The sequence below is a fragment of the Arvicanthis niloticus genome, chromosome 26 (genome assembly GCF_011762505.2).
Source record: "Arvicanthis niloticus isolate mArvNil1 chromosome 26, mArvNil1.pat.X, whole genome shotgun sequence".
Taxonomy (NCBI): Eukaryota; Metazoa; Chordata; class Mammalia; order Rodentia; family Muridae; genus Arvicanthis; species Arvicanthis niloticus.
In genome coordinates, this window is record NC_133434.1 from 27,070,309 (window position 1) to 27,095,294 (window position 24,986).

At 39.3% G+C, this 24,986-nt stretch overlaps 1 protein-coding gene across 2 annotated transcripts in view; it reads left to right on the forward strand.

Annotated features, from left to right (window-relative positions):
- Positions 1-2,429: 2,429 nt before the first annotated feature.
- The window catches only part of Glce (glucuronic acid epimerase), a 72,733-nt gene continuing 50,176 nt past the window's right edge, over positions 2,430-24,986 (forward strand). The window contains exon 1 of one of the 2 annotated variants that reach the window (XM_076925339.1): positions 2,430-2,642. The gene's annotated coding sequence lies outside the window, so the exon portion shown is untranslated. The remainder of the gene's footprint in view (positions 2,643-24,986) is intronic. The other variant, XM_076925338.1, reaches the window with a different exon arrangement.

The following is a 24,986-nucleotide window of genomic DNA, read 5'->3' on the forward strand; positions in this document are numbered from 1 at the left end:
GTGGCTCACCAGCTTGAGTCAACTGGCTGCCTTGCACTCAGTTTGGAAGCAAGTAGAGATGAATGCTGGCGCTCGTCTGTTTCTTCTTTTCTGTAGTCTAGGGTCCTACCTATGAAGTGGTGCCACCCACATTTAGGTTAGCTCTCCCACTTTAGTTAACCCAGTTTACAGGAATGCTCACAGACATGCCCAGAGACTTGCCTCCTAGGTTCTTCTAGAGCCCCGTTAGGTTGACAAACATTGTTAATGATCAAAAGGGTCTGTAGGATGTGTTGTGTGAAAGGCTTCCTTATGTTTTCTCTCTTTAACCCCAGCAGAGGACTCTGTTAATAGAATTTTAAATCCCGACCTGGCCATCCGAGTTTAACAAGTGCATTTGTTAAGAAAAAAAAAAAAAAGTATGCTTTTTAAAAATGTCATAGGATGTTAGCTTGTTTTATGTTTATATATATGTGTGTATGCACACACACACACACACACACACACACACACACATACATTTGATGGAAGTGCTTTCACACCTAGCTTCCTTACAGCCCCTACAAATATTTGAATTTGTATAGGTTTCCCATTTAACACCAAATCAAGTCCAATTATTGTGGCTTGGTATTCAAAGCCTTTGACTATCTATCTGGTTCCTTTCTGATCTTTTTTCCCACACCCACCCCGCTTCTGCAGGAATCTATTTACTGAACCATCCAACTTGCAGCCCGCCTCAGCTCACATGCTTTTTATCTTCACTCTGGTTTATATTATTTTTCTCCGAAAGGCTTCCATTTCTGCTTTTAATTTACATGGGCCGACCTAGTATTTTACCACCCAGCTCAAGCTCGGGCTTCATGGGCGCCTCTCTTCCCTCTGGATTTTTCTAACAGCTTTTGTCTGAACCAATTTGTGGTTCTCAGAGTGTGCAGTGGTGTGTGGACATTTTTCTTATTATGCACAAGGTGTGCAATAAGATAAGGAGTCATCAATATTCAACCATTTTCAAACTAGGAGAGGGGACTAAAAAAAAGTAGCTAAAGAATTTAAAGAACACAGTTAGCTGCTCAAGGAAGACATCCTGAGCATTGTCAATGGGCTTCAGAGAGGCCATTGAAAAAATGTCTCACCAAATAGACCAGTTGTCTATTAGGAGAGAGGTCTTTTTGAAACTGTTGGGAGAGCAGCAGATTGTGTGGGCAAAAGCAGCATTGTAGTGGGGGGAAATAAGGGATGAGAAGGTGGGGACCACAATACACTTAGATGTTTTCAAGACATGGGAGTCTCAGAAGGACAGGGCAGCTAGCAGATAGAACCGGCAGGGCAGTTTTGTTCTGTTCAAAGAATAGGGGATAATGAGTGTGTTCTGGGGATAAAGGAGTTAGAAATTGATAATGGGGGATGAAGAGTCTGGGCCTGGCTGAGGTCCAGTGCACAAGGGCAGGAGTTAACCTTGAGAAAGAGTAAGGCTACTTTTTGTTGTGGGCAAGGGAGACTAGGGGAAGATGAAGGAAAGCTACAGGGAAGGCATAATAATGAGAGAATTGTGAGGGGAAATGTCTGCCTTTATAAAGGAAAGGCTAGGAAAGCCCAGTTTCTGAGGCCGGTACAGATAAGCATCAGCTTCCATTCCTTCCTTTCAGATTTATTGAATGCTCTACCTGTGCCAAACATGACTGGGCCCTAGGGTCTGCAAAGATACAAGTTCTGGTTTACTTCTCGGATTTGTTAGGTTAGCACTCACCTGAGATTTCGGGTTTTTGGTTTTTTTTCCCTTGTGGAAGACGTTAAGTAGAAAGCACACATCAATTAGAAGGGTCCTTTGTTAGACCAGATACACTGGGTTGGAGCTTAAAGCCCCCGTGACAGTATCGCCCTGTTTGAAATAAAAACGGAAGAGAGGCCAAAATAGGGGAAAGTCTACATTAAAGGAGGAGACAGAAGTGAGTAAACTGAGGCTGTAAATCTTCAGGCTAGCAGATGGGACTTCCCTGCTCACTTCAGATAGCAGTATAAACGAGGGTAACAGCTCCTTAGTTTAAGCAATACTAAGTTCAGCTTCTCTGCTAAGTGTCTCTACGGCGGCCGAAGAGGACCAAACCTTGCCGAAACACGTCATCTAAAATACCTTTGCAACTGCCCAGGTCTCCAGACTTCGGGTCAGCAACACCTTTGCCCGCGATTTATTGATGAGAGGCGGAGAGAATTAGCTTTACTCTTCTGCAATTGGTCACAGAAGGCTGCGAGTCCCGCCTCCTGCGCTGCCACCGCTGACAGGTTTTCGGGGCTGTCATTCGAGGACTCTCCGCCCCCTCAGCGTGGCCCCGCCCTTTAATATGGCCCCGCTTCTTGGTGACCCCGCCTTCTACGCCGCCGCTAACAGGCTTATGGGGCTGCCACTCGAGGAGTCTTCGCCCCGCCTTCCCTCCCCGGCATGGCCTCGCCCCTCACCGTGACTGGGATCTCGCGGGAAGAGCCGCGGGCACGGCGGCGGCTCGGCTCCCCGGTAGCGCGGCGAGCGGGCGGGTTCTCCTCACACGAGCGCTTCCTCGCTCAGAGGCTGGAGCTGCAGCGGCGCAGGCCTGGGCCGCCGTGTCTCGGCCGCCCGGTTCAGTTTTTCTCAGGGCTCTGGGGAACGCTTGTCGGTCGACGCGCCTCAGGTGAGGGAGCTCGGCGTGTCGTGGCTGTGGAGGCGACCTGGGGGGCGGCCGTGGCAAGCGGGCTCGCGACGGGGGCGGCTCCCGGGGATGCGCGGCGCTCCGAGTGCGGGGATCTTGGTGACGCGGCGGGGGCCGGGGTCCCGGGGCTCCTTTGGCTTTGGGGTGGGGGTGGGTGGCTGCCCAGACGGTCCCGGGTCTCTGGGCTCGCGGGAGCGCTTCCTGTGGCTTGAGAGCCCGTGTGCTGGCATAGCGCGGTTCTGGGACTTGGGGACCTTTTCTGGCGATCCCGTGCAGTTGGTTGGCTCAGGGTACAGTTTAGCCTTGTCCGGAGGGCACAGGGAACCCTATGAGCGGGGAGGGGTCCGCTTGGCATGCCTGGGATAAAGCAGGAGAATGTCCCGGTTCCAGAGACCTGGGTTTGTTTAAGGTCGCCTTGGGGTGACCAGACGATGCCCTGGTCCTTCCCGGGCAGGAACGGACTGGGTGGGTGTGGGTGGGGGCGGGAAGCGTGCACAGCGAGACCAGCATTTGTATTGGGGTTTCTGCTTCGCCCAGAGGGGGGCGGTAACTGTGCGTGATGGTCCCCATTCTTTTTCGGGGCGACAAGGAGAGCGATCTTGCCGTGTGGGCGCGGCTCAGCGGTCTCTGGGTCTCCAGGGTGCCAGACCCGGTTCCAGGAGCCACCCCTTGTGCTGCTTGTGGCTTTCGGTATCTAACGGTTTCGATCTCAAGATGAGATTTAACTCAATGCTTAGTTAGGCGATCGATCGGGGCAGTTGCCTAGTTGGAGACACAGTGGCCTTAGCTCTGATCTCCGAAGGAGCGATACCGGACTTGAGCATGCTGTCTGGAGTGTCTTGACAGTTGAGTGAGGATTTAGCTCCTGATGGTAGGGGCGGCTGTGCAATTGGGCTTTCTGTTGTAGGTAGTGTTTAATGGTCTTGCATTGTTAAATCTGTCCTGAGTTTGCCTGGGTGTTAGGTAGCCAGGTAGCATCCTTTCTAAAGCATTTGTGGAAGGGGGATAACTTTAATACACACACACACACACACACACACACACACACACACACACACACACACACCTCAAGTCCACATTTCTGCAAAAGCGTCACTGGCTACCTGTTAAAGATGCCCTATAGAGTTCTTTTAGAGAATCCTGGTGCATCAGTTTTACCGTGGTTTGAATCCTACAGAATTCTTGAGGACTCTGCCAGACTTAGGTGGAACTTAAAATGACTTATAGGTATCTGCCTGTGGGTGGTGGTTAGGCAGGCTAATGTCACCTTAGTCTAAGAAAACATTGCTGAGGTGCTTGTAAACAGAAAATATGATAACAAGCAGGCAAATTGAAGTATCTTTGCTATGCCAGTCTTTTTCTTGTCAGTTTTTTTTTTAAGTTAATTTCTTCTTTTTAATCAGAAAGATCGGGGACAAGTTACTGAAGGTTTGAATTTTGCAATCACATAAAAACAAAGGAATATACTGTAGTGCTAATTGGGCTTTGGGGCTGGTTAATAGGTTGATTTTCATTTTCCCACACCAAAGCATGGGATCATTTATGATCATCAAAACTGACCAATTGAACAAATATTTGGTTAAAACCAAAGCCCAAAACTCAGGTAGATCTCTATCTTTAAACTGTTTTTTGAGAGAAAGACAAATGACAAAATAGCCGAATTTCAGAAGCTTCAATTTCTCCCTCCCTCCCCTCCCCTATCCCCCCCCCCCAAGGCTTTCAGACTTCTAAATAAACATAGACTAACCCATTGGAAAAGACAGGATCATCTGTTAGGTGTCATGCTACTGTGATTGCAGTAATGCATCTTACGTACAGAAGGAAGCAACAGATAAATAAAACCATTACATTGCGATGAAGAGGAGGAAAACAGTGTCTTTGGGAATCAGCATTTTTATTTCCTTAAATAATCTTCAAGTAATAATTGACATCTGTTGAGATAACCAGAAGCTGAGTTCTATACCTTCAAAATTATTTTTTCAAAAATTAAATTATCAGTAGAGTTTGAACATTAAGTAAATGTTTCCTCTTTGAAAACATTTTTCTGATGCAACATGAAGAAAATCTGTAGAAACACAAATGGAACTTACCTTGTTTGCAGATGTACTTATGAGGGGAAATGGATGGTAGAGAGCTGCCTGATTTTAAACTTTAATAGTCCTTGAATTCCTTTCAGTGAGCAGTGTTGCTCACATGAACATCAGATAAATCCAAAACTGAACACATTTTGTACACTGCAAGCTTGTAAACTCTACAGAATTTCAGGCTTTTGTCAGTGTTGCCACATTTTCCTGTTTGTACTAATGAAAAATAAAAGTATTTCAGTGACTTAAAATATGGGAGGTAGATGGACAAGTGAGGTGGGGAGCACAATAAGAAAAAATATGTTAAACTATTTCAAGATACTGTGTATTTGATTATATGTAAGGTATTTGTGTGTGTATGTGCTCTAGGCACATTTAATGGATGTGTTTTTCTTGTGAGGCATATGAACCATAAAAATAGTTTTATAATTTCATTATTACAATGCTGAAAATGAGAGTACCAAAGTGAGTTTTGGATTATCATTCAGAATTCTAGAACCATAATGTTGTATGTTAAAGCAGTTTCTAGAAAGGGAATTATGAGGCGTGCATTTTAGCATCACTGTACTGCTAATAGTGTGACCTTTGATAATTCTTGGTCTCTTGGGGCTTTGGTTTCCATGTGTAAGTATATATAAAAATAATGGATGCAAGAAAAGCCTTGTCAATACTTTGTGCAAACCTCAGTTCCAGGGATTGTACTGCATCAGTTTTCGTGTTGCAGATTCTACAATGTGACACATACAAAAGCAAAGAGAACGAGTGGCTTATTCTCAGGATATAACTAGTTCTATATAATTTATACATATACTTTCATATATACGATTTCAGAAACTTCTTTATAGAGATAGGAAGTATTTAATTCTAGAATACACATTCATGAAGGTAAATGCTTTTCTTTGGATCATTTAGTTTCAATATTACCATGGTCTTATTTTTTAGCATCTTTATATTTTGTATTTGATCCCTTACTATGTGACAGAATACCCATGCAATAATGTTAGGTTCTTATTTAATTCTGCGGTAGAATGAGTGCACTCTCTAGTCATTGGCCCTAGGCTTGCCCCCTGAATTCCATCCTTACACTGCTCTCAACATAACGTGGATCTGTTCATTGCGCCATACTTAATATCCATTGTTCTTTAGCTCCAGGATTTAGTCCTGTCATTACAAGGTCTTTCATCATCCGTTTGACTCATCTGCATTTTCTCCACCGTAAACCTCAAGCTCCAGTTGCACTAATTATTAGAGCTGCTTACTGAATGAACCATCCTGTTTCCTTGACTCAGCCTGCAGTTAGATTCTTTCCACTGCTTAGCATGCCTTCTCCTACTGTTGTAAAAACTACTGATTTTTCATTCCACTTCACACTGTGCATTTTAGATCATCCTTCATCTTCTCTGGCCCTTCTTCCCCCTCCATGGGTTATTCGATCAGGTAGTCTTGTTCATTCTTTCTGTAAGTTTATTTTTTACTGTAATTGTATCTTTTTTCTGGATTCAAGGATAGCTTTTTTAAATCCCTTTTTCTTGTTGACATATACATGGCTCTCTACTTACATGTTTGAAATCTAGAAACCAAGCACAGTGTCTTCATAATGTCCAAGATTAGTTAACCTCTCATGTCAGGCTTGTCCTGCTCTCCCTAACTCAGCTTCTAGAGTATCTTTTCATGCCTTACTCACAAACTGATATTAGAACTGGAGTTCTTAGCCTCAGATTAAGAAGTGAGACTCCCAGTTCAGTAGGAGTTAAGGTTATACAGTAAGATTTACAGGAAAATTTTGTAGAATTTTGAGGCAACTACTATTCCTTAGCTCTTAGATTGCTAAGTGGGATGCCAACTTTCCAGTCCTGGACACAGGTGATTAATAGGTGCTGTACCTTGACTGCTTCTTACATGGAAAACTGTGTTTGCTAACAGTGTGTGTATTTATTGGCTTCATAGTTGCTTTCAATCCATTGCCTTTCATTTTCAAAGCAAATTCTGACATTAATATGCTCTCAGTCATTACCTCCCAAGAAGTAGCCAGTGAGGTCTGATTTATACCATGTTCTATGCTTTTTCATATGACTACACTGCATTCTGAATTAGATTGCTTATTTGATGTTTTAAATTACTGATAGGTATTTTACTCATTTTATAAATGAAAAGGTAGGTTATAAAGTTTGTCTATTTGGTACCCTCCCCCCAATACCTCAGAAGGAGAATTTGTGATCACTTTGGCTTTAAAGACTAGCCATAAAGCTTTAGCATATGAGGATATTACATATGCAGTAGTGGTTGAATACGTTCCTCAGAATCACAGAGCCTATCTGTAAGATAGTTTCTGCCAAACTAGTTGTGAACATAGATGTGAATCTATTAGTTGAGCTGGGAATGATGGCAAATACCCATGAGCCTTCACTGAAAAGGCTGAGGCAGAAGGATTTTGAATTTGAAGTCATCCTGGGCTAAATAGTGAGACTTGGTCTCAAAATAAAAACCCTCTTATTTTAAAGGAATACTACTTGCCTGATTTTTCCCTCCAAGAAAAATGATGCTGAGGATCTTAGAGTCTTAAGGCCATGACTCAGAGAAAATCCTGAACTTGGATCATGTCATGTGGGCCTCCTTGGTACCTTTACTCATCTACTTCCCTAATCTTGTTACCTTTTCCCTTTCTTTTTTTTCCAAGAAAAAAAAAAGGCTTCACAGATTACTGAGTTATTAATATCAGGCTACCAATAATTTCTTATGTGCTTTGATATGTGCTAATTCTATGTCAACTAAGAGGGCTGCAAAAATGGCATAAAACCAATCACTTTCCTGAAGGGACATAGTGTGTGGGTGTGTATTTGAATAACATCATCTTCCAATCTAACACAGTCCCTTATATTGTGGTGATCCCCAACCATAAATTTATTTTTGTTGCTACTTCATAACTGTAATTTTGCTACTATTATGTGTCTTAATGTAAAGATCTGATATGCAGGATATCAGATATGTGACCTCAACCACAGACTGAGAACTGGTCTTCTGGTTCTTAGCCAAGGAATGATTTTTAGTGGTTAGCTTAATGAATTTTTATACATGTAACCACTAATCTGGTAAAGATACAGAATATCTACATATCATAAAACTCCATTCTCTGTCCTAGTTAGTACTTCCCAAAGGTAATTTGCCTATCTCATCACCATTAATCTAGATTGTGTTTGCTGTTTGCTCTTGAAGTTTATTTTTTAAAAAAGTGTTTTTTAATAGTTTTCTTTATTCAACCTAGTGTCTGTAAGCTTCATTATTTTTGTTTGTTGGTTTGATTGATTTGTTGTTTGTTTTTGGTGTTTTTTTTTGGGGGGGGGGGGGGGGGGTTGAGACAGGGTTTCTCTGTGTAGTCCTGGCTGTCCTGGAACTCACTCTGTAGACCAGGATGGCCTCGAACTCAGCAATCCGCCTGTCTCTGCCTCCCAAGTGCGTTTTTGTTTTTTTCAAGACAGGGTTTCTCTGTGTTGTCCTGGAGCTCACTTTGTAGATTAGATTGACCTCAAGTTTTTGTGTGACCCAGCTTCATTCATTATTCTTTAAATTAGCAGTAGTTTATTTTTTGTTTATTACTATATATTATTTCATCACATGTGGATATATGTACCTATTTTGTTGTTTGATATTTGGGTTGTTGACAGTTCTTAGCTCTCAAAAACACAGCTACTAATAAAAGTTTTGTACATGTGTTTTAATAGACATACGAATTCATTCCTTGGCTAGAATCAGTTGTTACTTTCATTTCAATATATTTGACACATAAGCACACATAGAGTATACATAGAAGAGTCTGAGCTACAAAAGCTTTAGAAAGCTCTCTACACTGACAATGAGGTATTTGTCGCAGGTCACCTCTCTGCATGATCTCCAGAGTCCAGAAAGCATGTCTTTTCGGGCCTTTGTCTTTTGCTTCCATCTCAGGCCCCCCACCCCACTCCCCGATTTACAGGGTAGAGAAAAGACAGACGTTCATATTCCTGTTGAAGCTTCTGGAAAGATGCCAATTCCTATGCTGCCATAATTGAGTATTAGTTTTTTTTTTTTAATTGTAATTTGATCAACAAAAGATTTTACTTTATATTTTGTATTATAATAAAATTGAGCATGATAAACTTTTTTTATAAAAAGAATGTTAAAAGAATTTTTTAAGAAGAATGTTAAAATATTTATAAGAAAGATTTTTTTAAAATTTCCTCAAGTACCATTTTAGGGATATTTTCAACTAGGAAGTTGGTTGTGTGGACCACAGTTCATGAGTTGGCTGTCCTTTAACTCATAGATCTGTCTAAGTTGTGTACCACCACTCCTGGCCCATTTCCCCCTTAAATGGAGAAAAAAATTTGAATGGTTATCACAAAAATCATAAAATTTCAAAGACCTAAGTCTCAGATGCAGTCATTGTTACCTCAAGTGTTTACGTATACTTCTACAGATAGTAGATGTTCATGTGTATACACCCATTTCTCAGCATGCTCAGGGAGTAGTTATCAGTGTCTACGAATAGTCTTGTATATGAAGTGGTATAGTGCCCATTTTCAGGATTCTTTAGATTACTTATATTAACTCCTAATACATTGTAAAAACTATACAAATAGGTGTCAGACTTTTTTTTAGAAAAAGAGAAAATAATGATTAGAAAAAATCTATACATGTTCACTGTAGGATTTTCTCCCTCTATTATTCCCAACCCTGGGTTAGTTGAATCCTCAGTGTGAAACCAGTAAATAGGGAAGGCTAACTATATATGTAATGTATGTGTGTACAAATGTGTATGTGTACATATAAATGTGTACATAATGTATGCATCCATACATATGTGTAAAGACTGAACATGCATATATATGTCAGAATATGAGATGAATCTTAGAGAACATTCATTTAAAATACTGTCTGCTTTAGATGTGGAACAGTATATCATACTGTGTACTAAAAATTAGAAAGGGTCTAAAAATGATTAGTATCTGGCTATTGGCCCAGAAGGAAGAAAAGCAGGGTCTGGAAAGCATTCGGCAGTAATTTTCTATAAGGTAAGTGGCCATAGCGCTTTTTATTATTAGATCAATTCTTTGGCAGTAGCATTTCTGTTTATAGTACTGATTCAGTACCTCTGTTCTTTGAAGGAAAGCTGTGGATACACATTCCACCCCATCACTGGGGTGTGGGACAATTTTTTTTTAAAAATTAGACAGTTGATACCTAAAAGAAATTATTTAAAGTACAAAAGCTATTTGGTGGTATTCAGAACATTTAGGGGGAAAAGTATATTAGACATTTTAGTCTTTCTTTGTTTGCAGTTAAAGAGTTTTAGCAGAATTTTCATGATATTCTTGGTTAACTGTGAGAGACTGAGGTAGAAAAACTGCAAATAAAACTTATCATTTTTCTAAACTTATTTGCCTAATTAAAAAGCTAATCCGCCTTGGTATTAACATTTTAAAGTATATACTTTATAAGATTTTCATGCTAATAATATAGAAGTAATTTATATCATATATCAAAGATCTTTTTAAGCTTGACTTAAATGTGATTGCTGAATAAGTGGTTTGAGCATCAAGAGTCAGATGGGGAATGGAGAGATGGTTTAGCAATTTAGAGTGCTTGCAGAGGGCCCAGGTTCAGTTCCCAGGATCCACGTCAGATGGCTTACAACTAATTCCAGCTTCAGAAAATCTGACACCCTTTCATGAACACTTAGACATGCATCCCTATACTCTCATACAGAAGCAGGCACACACACATATAGAAATAAATAATAAATGAGATAAATAATATACCTTTAAAAAAGTTGTACAGAAATTGTATATTTTGTACAAAAAAGATTTTTTGTACAGAAATTCGGATTCTACAGTGTTGTAATGGTTTAGGGAGAAATCTGCTATTTCTAAAAATAAAATTTGGGGATGACTTTATTTACTGAAAACTATCTGGTTATGTGACTCTGGACCAGTAGAGATAATATCAGATGTCCTGTTCAAGATGAATTATAAAGTAAAAGGGCCACTTAAAGAACTTATGCCTAATAGAGATATGTAATATTTGTTAGAAGTAGAAAATGCTCACCTTTTGTTTTTAATGTTCAATTTTTTTTTTGTCATTGTTTTTGTTTTTTGAGACACGATTTCTCTGTGTAGTCCTGGCTGTCCTGGAGCTCTGTAGACCAGGCTGGCCTGGAACTCAGATATCCACCTGCCTCTGCCTCCCTAGTGCAGATTAAAGGTGTGTTCTATTTTGAAATTGTGTGTGTGTGTGTGTGTGTGTGTGTGTGTGTGTGTGTGTATTTGTAAAATTGAATAGTGTAGAAAATTACTTTTTTTTGGGGGGGGGGGTTTGAGACAGGGTTTCTCTGTGTAGCCCTGGCTGTCCTGGAACTCACTCTGTAGACCAGGCTGGCCTCAAACTCAGAAATCCCCCTGCCTCTGCCTCCCAAGTGCAGGGATTAAAGGCATGCGTCACCACTACCCGGCAGAAAATTACTTTTACCATATATTAATCTTGGCATCCCTTAATGCTAGCACCTTATATAATTGCACATTTATCAAAACCAAGAAATGCAGGCTGGGTTTTGAAAAAGGAATTCGACAACTTTTGGTGGGAATACCTGTTACATATGAAGCATGTTAGCATCTAAAGTGTGTACAGCGTTGGAAAGCAAGGTCTTTACATGTAATATTACTAACACACTTGTAAGCTTGGTGTTGTGAAGCTCTCACAGCAGTCCTTGACACCTTCATGTCTTCTTTGAAAGAAATTATTCTGACCCAGGCGTGGTGGTTCAGATTACATGTCTGTAATCCCAGCATCAGGCAACTGACACAGAATCGTGACTTGGAGGTTATTCTTGGCTACAGAATGAGATCTGGTCTGAAAGAGCACAAACCAAACCAAGAAAACAAAATAGTTAATTACTGTTATCAAAGTACAGATTAAAACAAGGTCATTTTCACTTACCAGATTAAGCAGTAATGGCAAGGATTTGTACAATCCCTTTCTGCACTGTGGGAAGGAGTGGAAGCATGCAGTTTCTTTGGAAGATGAGTTGACTTACTGAAATGATAAATGTTCATGCTTTTTAATTTGGTCATTTAAAAAGATTTCTTTTGTTCATTATAGCATTAATTATATTATCAAAAGCTATAAATGACTCTTAATATGATCTGGTTAAAAAAATAATGGCACAGCTACACAGTGAGGTGTCATATAGCCATAAAAAGAAAGACAAGGAGCATTAATGCCTGGGCTCATCCTAAAACTTTTTTTTTTTTTTTTTTTTTTTTGAGACAGTATGCTTCCTTATACTGCCAACTGGCTTGGAACTCACTGTGTAGACCAAACTGACCTGGATTCAAAGAGCTATGATGGTGTTGACCTACTGATGTGCCACTATGCCTGGCTCTTCAGACATCTTACTGAATGAGGAAGGGAAAAAAAGCTGTATAAATGTTTATGACATGCCAGTATAATTATAAGAAAATTAATTGTGTATGTGTGAATGTACATAAATATGTACACAGTAAAACATCTTTATTATTCAATATAAATTGACTTCTTAAAGAATATGAGTAAAAAGGAGACTAATTCTAGAGGGACTGAAGAAAAAGGACTGGAAGATTGAAAGTCTAGGATGTTATACTGCCTTGTGTTAATATTTAACTGCTACAGTGGCTCTGTGTTTCTGTTTAAATCTTGTCCTTCTTGAAGCATTTACTGATCCTTAGAAAGTTGATACCTTGATACAGAGAACTCCCACTTATCCTTACTTCTGGTGGTAATGTTTTATATCATTCTAGTATAGTACGAAAACTATGACACATGATAAAGTGTACATACTTTTCTCAAATTACATCAGTGTTGATGTATATTCACTGTGTGTTTATATTTTATATACCTCCAGGACCACATTTTATCACATCAGTTTTATAATCATTAACATAGTCAACGTACACAACTGTCCTCTCACTATAAAAAAAATTTCTGGATTATCCTGTAATAGTCATATTTGTCATCCTAACCTCAAGCCTTAAAAAGCATATACTCTTTCTTTTCATTGTATTGTTGTTGTTATTGTTATTATTATTTTAAGTATATAGGTGTTTTAGCTTATAGAGACCAGAAAAGGGCACTGGATCCCCTGAAATTGGAGTTGCAGATGGTTGTAAGCTGCCATGTAGGTGCTGGGAGTCATACTTAGGTCCTCTGGAAGAACAGTGATAAGTTGATAAGGTCAACAGAATTTGTTAACAGAGTCAGAAAGAAGAGTCCAGAGAAGGAGGGAAAGCAAGATGTTCAGTATACTTATATAGAATTCTTGGTATGATTCCCTGAAGCATAGAGTTTACTATGATGGATAAAACTGAAGGAAAAGATTTTGGAGAAGAAAAGTTTTGGACAAAGAAATTTCAGAATACCTATTAGGTATCTAATTGGGAAAAAAAACTGCAGATGTTTGTATCTTGAAACAAAGCAGATGGACTAGAGATTTAAGTCTGGGAATTGAAAGAGATTAGATCAAATGGCTTCATAGAAAAAGGGTAGAGCCGGGCAGTGGTGGTGCATGCCTTTAATCCCAGCACTTGGGAGGCAGAGGCAGGCGGATTTCTGAGTTCAAGGCCAGCCTGGTCTACAGAGTGAGTTCCAGGACAGCCAGGGCTACACAGAGAAACCCTGTCTCGAAAAACAAAAAAAAAAAAAAAAAAAAAAAAAAAAAAAAAAGACAAAGAAAAAGAGTAGAGAGCTGAGGTCCCAAGACTATTTGAGGCACTACAGAGTTTAAAAGTTGGGCTATAAGGAGCCAGAAAAGTAAACTTAGGTTGACCTGATTGAAGAGAAAAGGCTAGCAGGACGATGTCCTGGAAACCAGATAGAGAAGAAAGTATTCCAAAGAGGGAGGACAAAACCTCTGTCTAATGCTGTTGACAGTTAAAGAGGAGGACTAGTAATTATCATTTTTGCCAATGTGAAGTTAGAATTCTAATAAGAACAGCTCTGAAGATGTGGCAGAGGTAGTGGGAGATCTGATTGGAAAGGATCAAGAGAAAGGGGGAGAAGTTAGAAATAAGCAGAAAGCACTTGAGAAATTATGTTGAAGAAATGTTGGTCAAGAGAATGAGAGGTTGGCAAAAGATTTTTTTTTTTTTTTAATATTGAAAACTGAAAATTTCGTAGGGGCTGAGTAAGGGAAATTTTGATGGGGGCAGGAATAGGTGGTGAGTAAGAATGGAGTGCGTGACTAGAAGACTGGGCTGTCTCTAACTCAACAGCTGATGCAGTAATGGAAGAGCTGAGAATATTTGGGCACAGATGTACTTAGATGTGTTCGTGAGCTTATAGAAATTTGTATTGCTTCTTTATTTCTCAGTAAAATGGGAAATAGAGTCAGTGTATGAAAGAGGAAGGAATGGGAGATTAAAGAACAAAGGGTATAAAGTAGTTGTATAGGAGAGGGAGAGTAAATAAAAAGGTATACTTGTTAGGTGTCATTACAGAGTCACTTGACATTTCTGGTCCTGAATTTAAAGAGAAAGTAGTCACTAACAAAGATTCTCTCTAGCCACACGAACTGTGTAAGTACCAACATGGAATAGGCAGAGAATTGGGTTGGTACCAGGTTTAGCCAAGATTGACAAAGTATAAAGGAGGAAAACTTGCTGATGTTTTGTGCAAAACAGGGAAGTAATAAATGGACAAATAAGAATTTAACCTCAGATAAGATGAGGACTGAGAAGGCAACAAAAGAGAAGGTGAGAAGTAGTGGCGGTAGCAGGTGTGGTGGCACAAACCTACAGGCTCAGCACTTAGGAGGATGTGGCAGGAGAACTGCAAATTTGAGTTCATTCTGGACTACATAGTGTGTCAGTAAACCAAGATGAGTAATTAAAGGGAGTGAACTGATAAAGCATGGTGCTTGAATGTATATATAGTTACATTCATTAAATGTGTATATATGTGTGTGTGTATAAAGTATATATAGTTACATTCATTAAAGTTAACACATTTTAAGCTTTGACCATGGCCTAAGTGGCTAAAATAACATTGGAATTAAAATTAACTTAGATTAAGTTTTGAGTGTGGGTATTAGTGGGTAAAATAAAATTAGAGTAGAATCATGGGAAGAGAGACTGTCAAAGAATGAATACAAAGCAAGGATTTGGGAAGGAAACAAGTAGAATGAGCAAGCAGCTGTAGCCTTGAAGAATTAAGTGGAACATTTGAGAGGTAATTGGAACAATAGTCTGGTGGCAGTAGAATCCAAGCCGAATGTTTTCAGGGAGGAGGAGACAGAAATGTGTGGAATGGACACAGGATACTTGTTCTACCTTGTAGTAAGAGGAGCTGGGAGAGTAAATGTAGTACACAAGGAAGCAATAATAAGAGAGAACCAAGTTACAGACAAATGTCCTATATGGATGGAGGCATAGACAGTAGGAAGAGTGGATGCTGGTGGCAAAACTAATGCAATTTGGAATTGAAGGCTTTTTCCTTCCTGTTTGATGTCTTTGCAAGTCTTCTCTCTTTTAGAATCATATGCAATTTGGAAGCATTCTCTGTATTTGACCATCTAGAATTTTATCCTAAAAAAATGAATGCCAGCTGCTGTAGTAGCACATTCCTTTAGTCCCAGCACTCGGGAAGCAGAGACAGGTGGATCTTTGTAAGTTCGAGGCCAGCCTGGTTTACACAGTGAATTCCTGGACAGCTAGAGCTACATAGTGAGACTTCTGTCAAAACAAAACAATGCCATCCTCAAGACATTAGCCAAGAGTTAATCTTGCCATCTCCAAGGTTAGCAGGGTATAATTTAATTTTCCCAGGATTGATTGTGAACATTAATAAAGATTTTTGTAGTAGCTGCCCAGTTATTTCCTCCATTTAATTGTAACTTTGGGCATTCAGCATAGAATAATGACAGGTTTCCCTCACAAGCTTGTCTTCTTCCAAGTCTGTTAGGAATATCTAGATCAGAGAAAAATGACAGCTGTAAAAAAAATAAGCAGAGAGCTATTTTTCCAAAGTTTGTTCTATAATTTAATCCTTGCCTTTATTAATAGTATCTTTATTTATTTATTTTTTTTACATTTTAGACATTTTGCTTTACAGATGCCCTTTATATATGAGATAGGCTCATTATTGAGCCAAAGTCAGTTCTCCAAGTTGCTGTCACTCAGTTGTAGAGTAAATATTCATGGTAACAATCATAATTTCTATTACAGTTTCTGCCTTGGTTGTGTTCTAGTGTCTTGAAGCTTTTTAATGTAGGGGGAGATATTTAGAAAACAGTGCTTGGTCTGGCTTATTCCTGGGCAGCTGCCATGTTCCCTCTCTGACCTAGGCTCCGGCTAGCTAGATGTACAGGCCCTGGCACCCACAAGACGCCAGTATGGGCGATGGCTCTGCCAATCCCCCATGCTGCATCCACAAAGCTCGTCTGAACCCCAGACCATATCTGCCATCCTCAAAGTACCCGGTAGAAATGAGACTCTTAAAGCTTAATGATTATCTAAAGGATTTATATATTTAGAAATGCTCAATTAACAAGATGCCCACACAATTAGAGTTGTTAACCAATATCTAACCTTTTGATAGAAGTTGCTACCCAGGACAGCTTTTGACTCGTCCGTGGTTCTCCATGGCTGCTCCCTTTCTCCTCCTTCTCCTCCTCCTCTTCCTTTCTTTATCCCCTCCCCTTCCTCTTTTTTCCCCTCCCTTTCTTCTCTTCTCCCAGCTCCACCTCCTCCTCTTCTGCCTAATCACCGAGCTTCACTGCAAATACAGTGTAGCAGAATAAATATCCTGCTACATTTTAGTGTTTTTATAATGAGCCAAAATATGTTTGCTTATTATTATTTTTTTTTTGCTTTAGTTGCCGTGGTCATGGTTTTCTATCATGTAAAACAATACAACACTTAGCAAACATTCCTTTCTGAACAGAGAATGCTGAGGCAGTGAGAAGGTATGAGATAGATTGCAAGTTTGTAGCTTCTTAACATCCTTAACCTTTCACCAGCAGTTAGTTGACTTAACTACCATTTCAATGGAAGCTTTCTATCTCTTTTCTCTCTCTGTTAAAAGTTGCCAGCACTGAGCCAAAATAAAAAGCTAGCTGTGTTACGACTGAGGTTCTAATTCTAGCTCCACTGCCTTCCAGTGATACGTGATCATAGGCAAACCACTCCCTCCTCCAGACCTGTTCCTTTCCCCATGCTTCATGAGCTGGAGAGTGCTAAATCTTACCAAACATTCTTATTGAATTAAATAAGCTGATGTGAAAAAAAATTTAAAAATATAGAGTAGTATGTAGTTAAATTTTTTAAGCTAACAAAAGAATGAAAATTAAAAGAAAGAAACCTTAATAATCTGAGAGATATTGTTTCTAATTAATAATTATTCTTAGTTTCTGAATGTCTAAGATAAACTAAATATAATACTAAAGAGAAAATAAAAATGGAATGTGAATTGCTCTTTTGAAATTAATAAAGACAGTTGTATCATAGATCAGCCACTTGAATACTTGATTTTAATTAGTATACTAAATATTTCTTAAAATTTTTACTTTAAAATATTGCCCTAGCCAAGCATGGAGGTGCAGTCCTTTAATCCCAGCACTTGAGAGACAGACAGGCAGATAACTGAATTCAGCTACAGAATGAGTTCCAGGACAGCCAGGGCCACACAGAAACCTTGCCCCAAATGACAAAAACCAACTGTGTATGTGGTGTGTGTGTGTATTTTTTTATTCCCCTGGCATCTTAAAAAGTTTTAATTTTTTTTTTTAAATTCCCTCCCAATGGAGGGAAGTGGATACAAACCCACCCACAAAATTTTCTACCCAAAATTTGTCCTGCATACAAGATGTGCAGGGATAAAGATGGAGCAGAATTTGAGAGGATGGCCAACCAATGACTGGCCCAACTTGAGACCCACCCCATGGTAGAGAACTAGCCCTTGACACTATTAATGATATTCTGCTATGCTTGCAGACAGGAGCCTAGCATAAATGTCCTCTGAGAGGCTTCATCCAGCATCTGATGGAAACAGATGCAGGGACCCACAGCCAAACATTAGGCAGGGTCTAGGAGTCTCTTGGAAGAGCGGGAGAAAGGATTGAGGGAACTGGAGGTAAGATTAAGAACACCGTAAGATTTACAGAGTTAAGTAACCTGTGCCCATGGAGGCTTGCAGAGACTGAACCACCAACCAAACAGGACGCAGGGGCTGGACCTAGAACCCCTACACATATGTAGCAGATGTGCAGCATGGTCTCTGCATGGGTCCCTTAACAAGTGAAGCAGTGGCCTTTCCTTAGGATCCTTTTCCCCTAGCTGGGCTGCCTTGTCTAGTCTCAGTGGGAGATGATATGCCTAGTCCTGCTGCATCTTGGTGTGTCAGGGTGGGTTGGTACCCATTGGGGGTGGGAGGCCTTCCCTTCTCAGAGGAGAAGGGAAAGAGGGAAGTGGGGAGGGCAGTATGAGCATGGGACTGGGAGAGGGCTGCAATTGGGATGTAAAGTGAGTAAGTAAATAAATTAAGGAAAAAATTAATAAAATTTAAAAGCTTTTTTAAAAAAAGTCAACAGTGGAATAGATTGTGAGCTGCATTGCTTTATGTGGTTTATGTCCTGGAGAGCTACCTTTATTTATCTCAGCAATTGACTGTTGTCTGTTATGTGCGGTGTTCTTTTTCTTTCTCAAAGCTTTGTTGTTTTGAGGTCTCACACTGAAAAAAAGCAAGTTTGTTGTTAGTTCTAAAAAGATAACATTTTACCTCTGAAACTCTGAAATGTAAAACTTTGTATTTGAAGATGGATAGAAATAGGATAACATGAAGAAAATTGACTTTAAAAATTAATTAATTCATGTCTTGGGTTAATATTCATGCTGTTCTGAATATATTAATTGTAGAATATCAATACAGCTTTAGTATCTTAACTGCCATTAGGGAACCAAGGCACATATGCTTCTTGAATTGACAGTATTGTCAAGTTGACAGTATTGACTTTTTGTTTGTATTGACTTTTGTTTGCCAGTGTTACCTGGCAAAAGAAATTCCAAAAAGACCAATCTTCACTGCATACTTTTTTTTACATAGGAGGTTCTATATTAACTATATAGGTATTGATGAAAGAGAGGAGCTAACATGTATTGGCTTTGCTACCACTTAAAAGCATACAAAGGATTTAACATTTATATAATCTAATTTTCCCTTCAACCTGATAAGTTTTAGTATTCCCATTTTGTGAAAGAAAATATTGAAACTTAGAAATTAAGTAAACATGAAATTCTTTCATGGAGCAATCTTACTTTCTTTCCTTCTCTCCAAAAAGAAATCTATGATAATTCTCTTGTTTTTTATTTGTAATGCACCTTTTAGCCTTGGAATGCACTAATAATTTGGCCATCCTTTTTAGCAGTTTGTGACAGGCATTTTGTGTGAATCAGTGTCTTTGTTTCTTCTCTGAGGCCTTCCTTGAATTTAGAATAGTGTGTAGTCTCAAAAGTAGTGGGTTTTCCTCTACTATTTTTTCTAATACTGCCCCATTTTTGTTTTTAAGTATCCATTGTACATATGTTAAATTGTTAATACTGCTCCCACGGATCATTGAGTCTGTTCATTTGTGGAGAACTGTCACACACTGTTTATTTCAGGTTTGGTTTTTTTTTTTTTTTTTTTTTTTTTGGTCTCCCACCCCTTGGAACAGTTTTATTCCATGTTTTCAGGTTTACTGATAATTTTTCTCTGCCACTGTCTCTCCTTCCCTTCTACAGAATCTCTGTGTAGCCCAGGATGGCCTGGTGTTTATTATATATCCCAAGTTTATCTTGAACATGCAGTCCTCTTCTGTCAGCTTCCTAAGTACTGAGATTACAGACATTTTCCACCATGCCTTTGCTGAAGGAGCTATAATAAAATCTGGTATTGTATCTCAGTCTCTTAGTATTGGCAGAGAAATGGAATAAAGAAAAGAGTACATGTAGAAGCATGTGCTTTCCAATAAAGTCAAAGCCATGTGTTAAGAAACCTTACCTATTTTTAGTTCAGTCTTACCTGGTTCTAGAACTGAATAGGTCTTGACACATGTGCTATATTCCAGGAATTTCATGTGGGCGTATTGCCCAGTAGATTTGCAGCCATCTTGTAGTTCGAGCATCCCAAGTTAATGCCTTCTGGGCTAAGATTAGTTGGGAGACTGGCTAGGATTCAGAAATCCCGATTTCTACCAAGAGGAGTTTTAGCATGGGGTAAAACCAGGCTCTAATGACATGAAGATTCACGATTTCAGTCTTACATGATGTTTTGTTTTGTTTGTTTGTTTGGTTGGTTTTTTGATGTTTTGTTTTTGGCTCGTTTGGCTCTTTTCCTGCTTTTGGTTTGCCGTGGGATGCTCATGAAATTGGAGGCTCAAGGAATCTCTCCCTCAGAATAGTAAAGGGAACAGACAGTAAGTCCAGATGAAATAAATCTTGGAACTATTTGTTTTTCTGAACCTGAGCTGAAGTCTTTAGGGAGAAGGGCAAAATAATTTATTATTCTTATTTTCAACCAGGATTGCTGATATATTCAGGTGAAGATAGAGACTCTAACATAATAAAATGATTTGAGCCAGAATGGCTTCTGTCAACCACTTTCCTCAAACACTTGTGCTGGCAGCTGGTCTTGTTTGGCAGTCCAGAAGTAGTCTTGTGTTTATACTGCTGTGGACACTCAGGTTTTAATGCTGACTTCCTGAACTTTTTAATTTTTATAAAATAAGGACATTACTATACTTAAACCATCTACAAAGTATGTTTATAATAAATAGGAATATGAAAATGTCCATTCCACTCAGGAAGCTGCTAAGATGATCAAGTAAGTCTTTGTGGGCCTGTGCAGTGGTATCCTTAGTCACTGAGTAATGGAATATGTTATAGTAGAAAACAGTGGGCTTAAAACAAACAAACAAAAAATTCAGTCAATTATAGTTCAGCTTGACTGTGTATAACTTTGTAAACTTGAGCAAACTAGTTAAACCTGAGATACATTTTTCCATATGCAAAAGATCATGTATGTGGGGAGCCAACAGAAGGCGGCTATCATCCTTGCAGCCATCTTGAGCCATATACCCTGACAGGAGACTTGATTACAATAGCCTACAACAGCTGAGCATACTCTGATAACATTTTGCTTTAGATACCTAGGATCTTCCCTTGAGTGTGTGAGACTTAAAGGTGTGTGACTCAAGGGCGTGGCTTAGAGATCAGATTTAGAGACAAGACCTAAGGGCATGACTTAAAGATATGACTTAAGGGCGTGACTTAGAGGTGTGGCTTAGAAGTGAGACATATAAAAGGTGAGAGGCAGGCAGAAGAGTTCAGTACAACTTGGAGTAGGAATTAGGCATTGAGGAAGAAGACACTTGGACTAGAGAACTCGGAAGAATTATTATTAGGTATTAGGCACTTGGAGGAAGAACTTGGAATTAGACATTAGGCACTTAGCACTTGGAAGAAGTAACTTGGAACTTGGAGGCACTAGGGACTAGGAACTCAAGACTTGGGACTTGGACTAGGAAGAGAGACTGAAGAATAAACTGGATTGAATCACACTCTGTCTGGTCTCCATTCTTTGAGTCCGTCCTCACTCTCTCTCTTGCTGAACCCCGACCCAGAGACTGGAGCAGCTTGAGGCAGTGTAGGCTCTAACAACTTAGCCCCCAAGGCTTTTGGCAGTGCAGATTCCAACATTGATAGAGCGGTCTGAGACATTTTGGCCCCCAAATGTTGGGTAGTGCGGTTCTCAACATTTTTGGCCCCCAAACGTGGGGCAGCTTGGGCCGCAACACATGTATATTTGGATGGTATGGGGAAATAGATACTGTATGAAGATGACAACGGAGGTATGAAAGTATTTTTGGAAATGTGTAATTATACAACACAAGTGTTAAAAACCGTTCATAAAATTAGCTCAGCTTAATCAAGTCTTGCTTTTAACTGGATTTAGCTTCTCATCTAAATATTGTATTCCTTTTATCGCTGATAGTTTTGAAAAAACGGAAAATAATGCCTAGGTTGGAAAATGGATGTAAATACATTGGTGTTTTTGGTAGAAGATGAAACCCAATATGAAAGAATTAAGTGTTTTTTAATGTTCTTTTTAAAAAAATTATTTGAAAGTGTTTATCTTTTTAATTCCTAGTCTTTAATATCTTTTAACTGTTGAATTCTGTGACATTGCATGTGAAGTTTCCACCTTGGATTATCAATAAAAAATTATTATTGTTGTTTTCTATATGTATGCAATATGTATGTGTGAGTGTGTGGGTACATGTTCCTATATACATACATGCTAAGGCCAAAGCAGCATATGGGGTATCTCTCTGTATGACTCTCAATCTGTTTCCAAACTAGAGGCTCACAGTTTAGGGTAGGGGGGCTGATCAGAGAGCTTTTGGGATCTGACTTTCTGTTCTTCAATGCTGGTGTTAGGGGCATGCACAGCTGTACCTGGCTTTTTGTATGAATGCTAAGGATCCAAATTCAGGTTCTCATGTCTTCTTACTACCAAACTATCTCTCTGGACCTAAAAAATTAAAACAATCCAGTTGCTTATTGTCTGATTCTGAACTGATTCCTCTTCTAATTAGTATGTATGTATTCAGAAGAATGCAAACTAACTTAATATAATGCTACTATGAGTATAATTAGGGAGTTAAACTTGTCAAAAATGTAAAGCAGTGATTGAAGTATGAATGTAATATTTTGGTACCTTCAAAATTATTCATAATATTCTGCTGTATTGGCATAGAGAAAGAATCCCATTGGTTGCTATAGTCATTCTTAAATGCATGCCTCTAATGGTGCTTACATTCTAAAAGATGGAGTTAGAAAATAAAAGATAAAATACAGTGTATCAGCAATAAATTCTACAGAGAAAAGGGTGAGAAAGGGAATGTGGAGAGGGCTGAGAGACATGGAGGTTAGAGATAGGCAGGCTTGTGAAAGTGGCATCTAGTGAAACCTCAAAAGGAATAATTGACATGGGTTACTGAAGCAAGGACACTGGGATTACCAGATACAGGAATAACGTCTGTAGAAAGTTTGTCTGCAGTGTCTGAAGAAGGAAAGGGACAATAAATTGAATTAGAATCAGGATAGAGGAGAGCTATAGAGTCAGAGAAGTGAAGTAACTTGTCGGGACTTTGCCATTTGACCTGAGAATGATGCAATTGGAGTTTTGAACAGAGGAACCATATGGCCTATTATTCTTAGTGGCGAGAGAGACTTGAGAGTTCAAGGAAGAAAGTTTAGGACACTATTGCAGTAATCCATGTGAGCCTCATAGAAGTGGAAAAATTTTAAGAGGTTGGGTTTTATTTTTAAGTAAAACATTAAAGGATAAGAGGTAGGATGGAGGGGAGATGCAAGGAACAGAGCCAACTGGTTTTTGGCCTGTGCAGCTGGAACCTTGGTGTTGCCTTTTACTAGGAGGAAGACTGGTGGTAGAGGCGGCGGCATGGAGTGGGATTGTGCTGAAGATGGTCAAGGCTTCAATTCTGAACTTGAGTGCATATTAGATGTGCAAGTAAAATACGCTGAGAGGTGCTTGTATATATTGGCAAACAGTTGTGGTGAGAAGACCAAATTATACATAATTTGGGATATGTCAGTTAGTAGATGTTGTGTCTAAAGTCTGGAGGAGACCACTTGGGGAGTAAGCATAGGTGAAAGAGGAGAGGTTCAAGACCTGAACTCCAGGACATTTTAATTAGCAATGTGGAAAACGTTAGGCAAGTTTGGGAAGAGTGATCAGGGGGGTTTCAAGAGAAAGTGGGAACGTGGGAAGAGTGATCAGGGGGGTTTCAAGAGAAAGTGGGTACGCTGAGGGTGTAGCTAGATGATACAGCACCTACCTAGTATGGGCAGGACCCTGGGTTGATTTCCAGCAGTGTTAAAAAAAAAATTAGGGGAATGGGCAATTTTGCTGTGGAAGGATCTACTTCCTTCCTTGTTCATATGGTGGTTGGCACTATTCATTCCTGCCTGTGGCCAGAGACCTCTGTTCTTTACCATGTGTGCCTGTAAAACATTTTACAACTTGGGAGCTGACTTTGTCAGAGCAAGCAAGAAGGCAAGAAAGAATCCCAGCATAGAGAGTGGTAGCAGGAGCATCAGTCTTTAATAACCTTGTCACAGAGTGGCATTCTATCATTTCTGCCATATTTGATTTTGTTGTTGTTGTCAGTGGATTGCGAGGTTCGTCCTACTCCTGGAGGAAGAAGAGATTACATAAATGTGTAAATACCAGGTAGATCATAAAGTACGTCTTTGAAGTTTGCCACCCAGTCTTCAGATACTGGTACCATTAGACACTCATCTGGTTGCATGAGTTAGCCTTTTTTTTTTTCTAGCATATTCATAACTGGTAACATTCATTTGTGAGAGAACTGGTAAGAATTTGGTTTAACTATTAGATAACATGCTTTGTACCCATGGTCCTGTTTGTTTCTAGTGATTCCTTTTATGAAATGAGTTAACTGTGTTAAAGTGATCTATATCCAGTGACATGTGCCTAACATTGTGGAAGCTGAGTCAGGAGGGGGCCAAATTGGAGACCAGCCTGAGATACATAGCAAGACCCAGTGTAAAAGCAGTCAGGCCACTACCACCAAGAAAAGAAACAAAAATTTTATCTATAAGAGCTCAACAAAAGTACGAAAGCTATTCAAATTAGAATATGTAGATACTTTTATAGAAATTTGAAAGATTGTTATATTTTAAGATAATTCAAGTTTTCATACATATCCAACATAGATACTATTTTATAACTTGGAAGGAGGTGGATATATAAAAATCTGTGCAGTTGAAGTATAGCTGAACTTGATATATACTGTAAAATAATCTTTTCTTGTAAAACTAAGCTTTTAACAGACCATGGTTTCTTGTTACTGTTGCCCACCCTGTTGGCATAGTTTATATGTTGAAGTCAGTTCAATCTTTGTAGGAGAACTAAAAAATATCATCCTAGACTCACAGCATGTTAAATATTACAAATAACTTTCCAGATGAGGAAATAGTCACATAGAGATGTACCCAGGCTTGCTCATGACAGAGTCCGTGTCAGATGCCAAGCCTCCTGAGATTATAATTGCCAGGAATGAGCCTTACGTAACTGCTTAGAATCTTAAGAACTTTCCCTGTCTCATACCAGACTTCAGTTTAGACTGTAATTTGCACACTGATATTTTTGAATG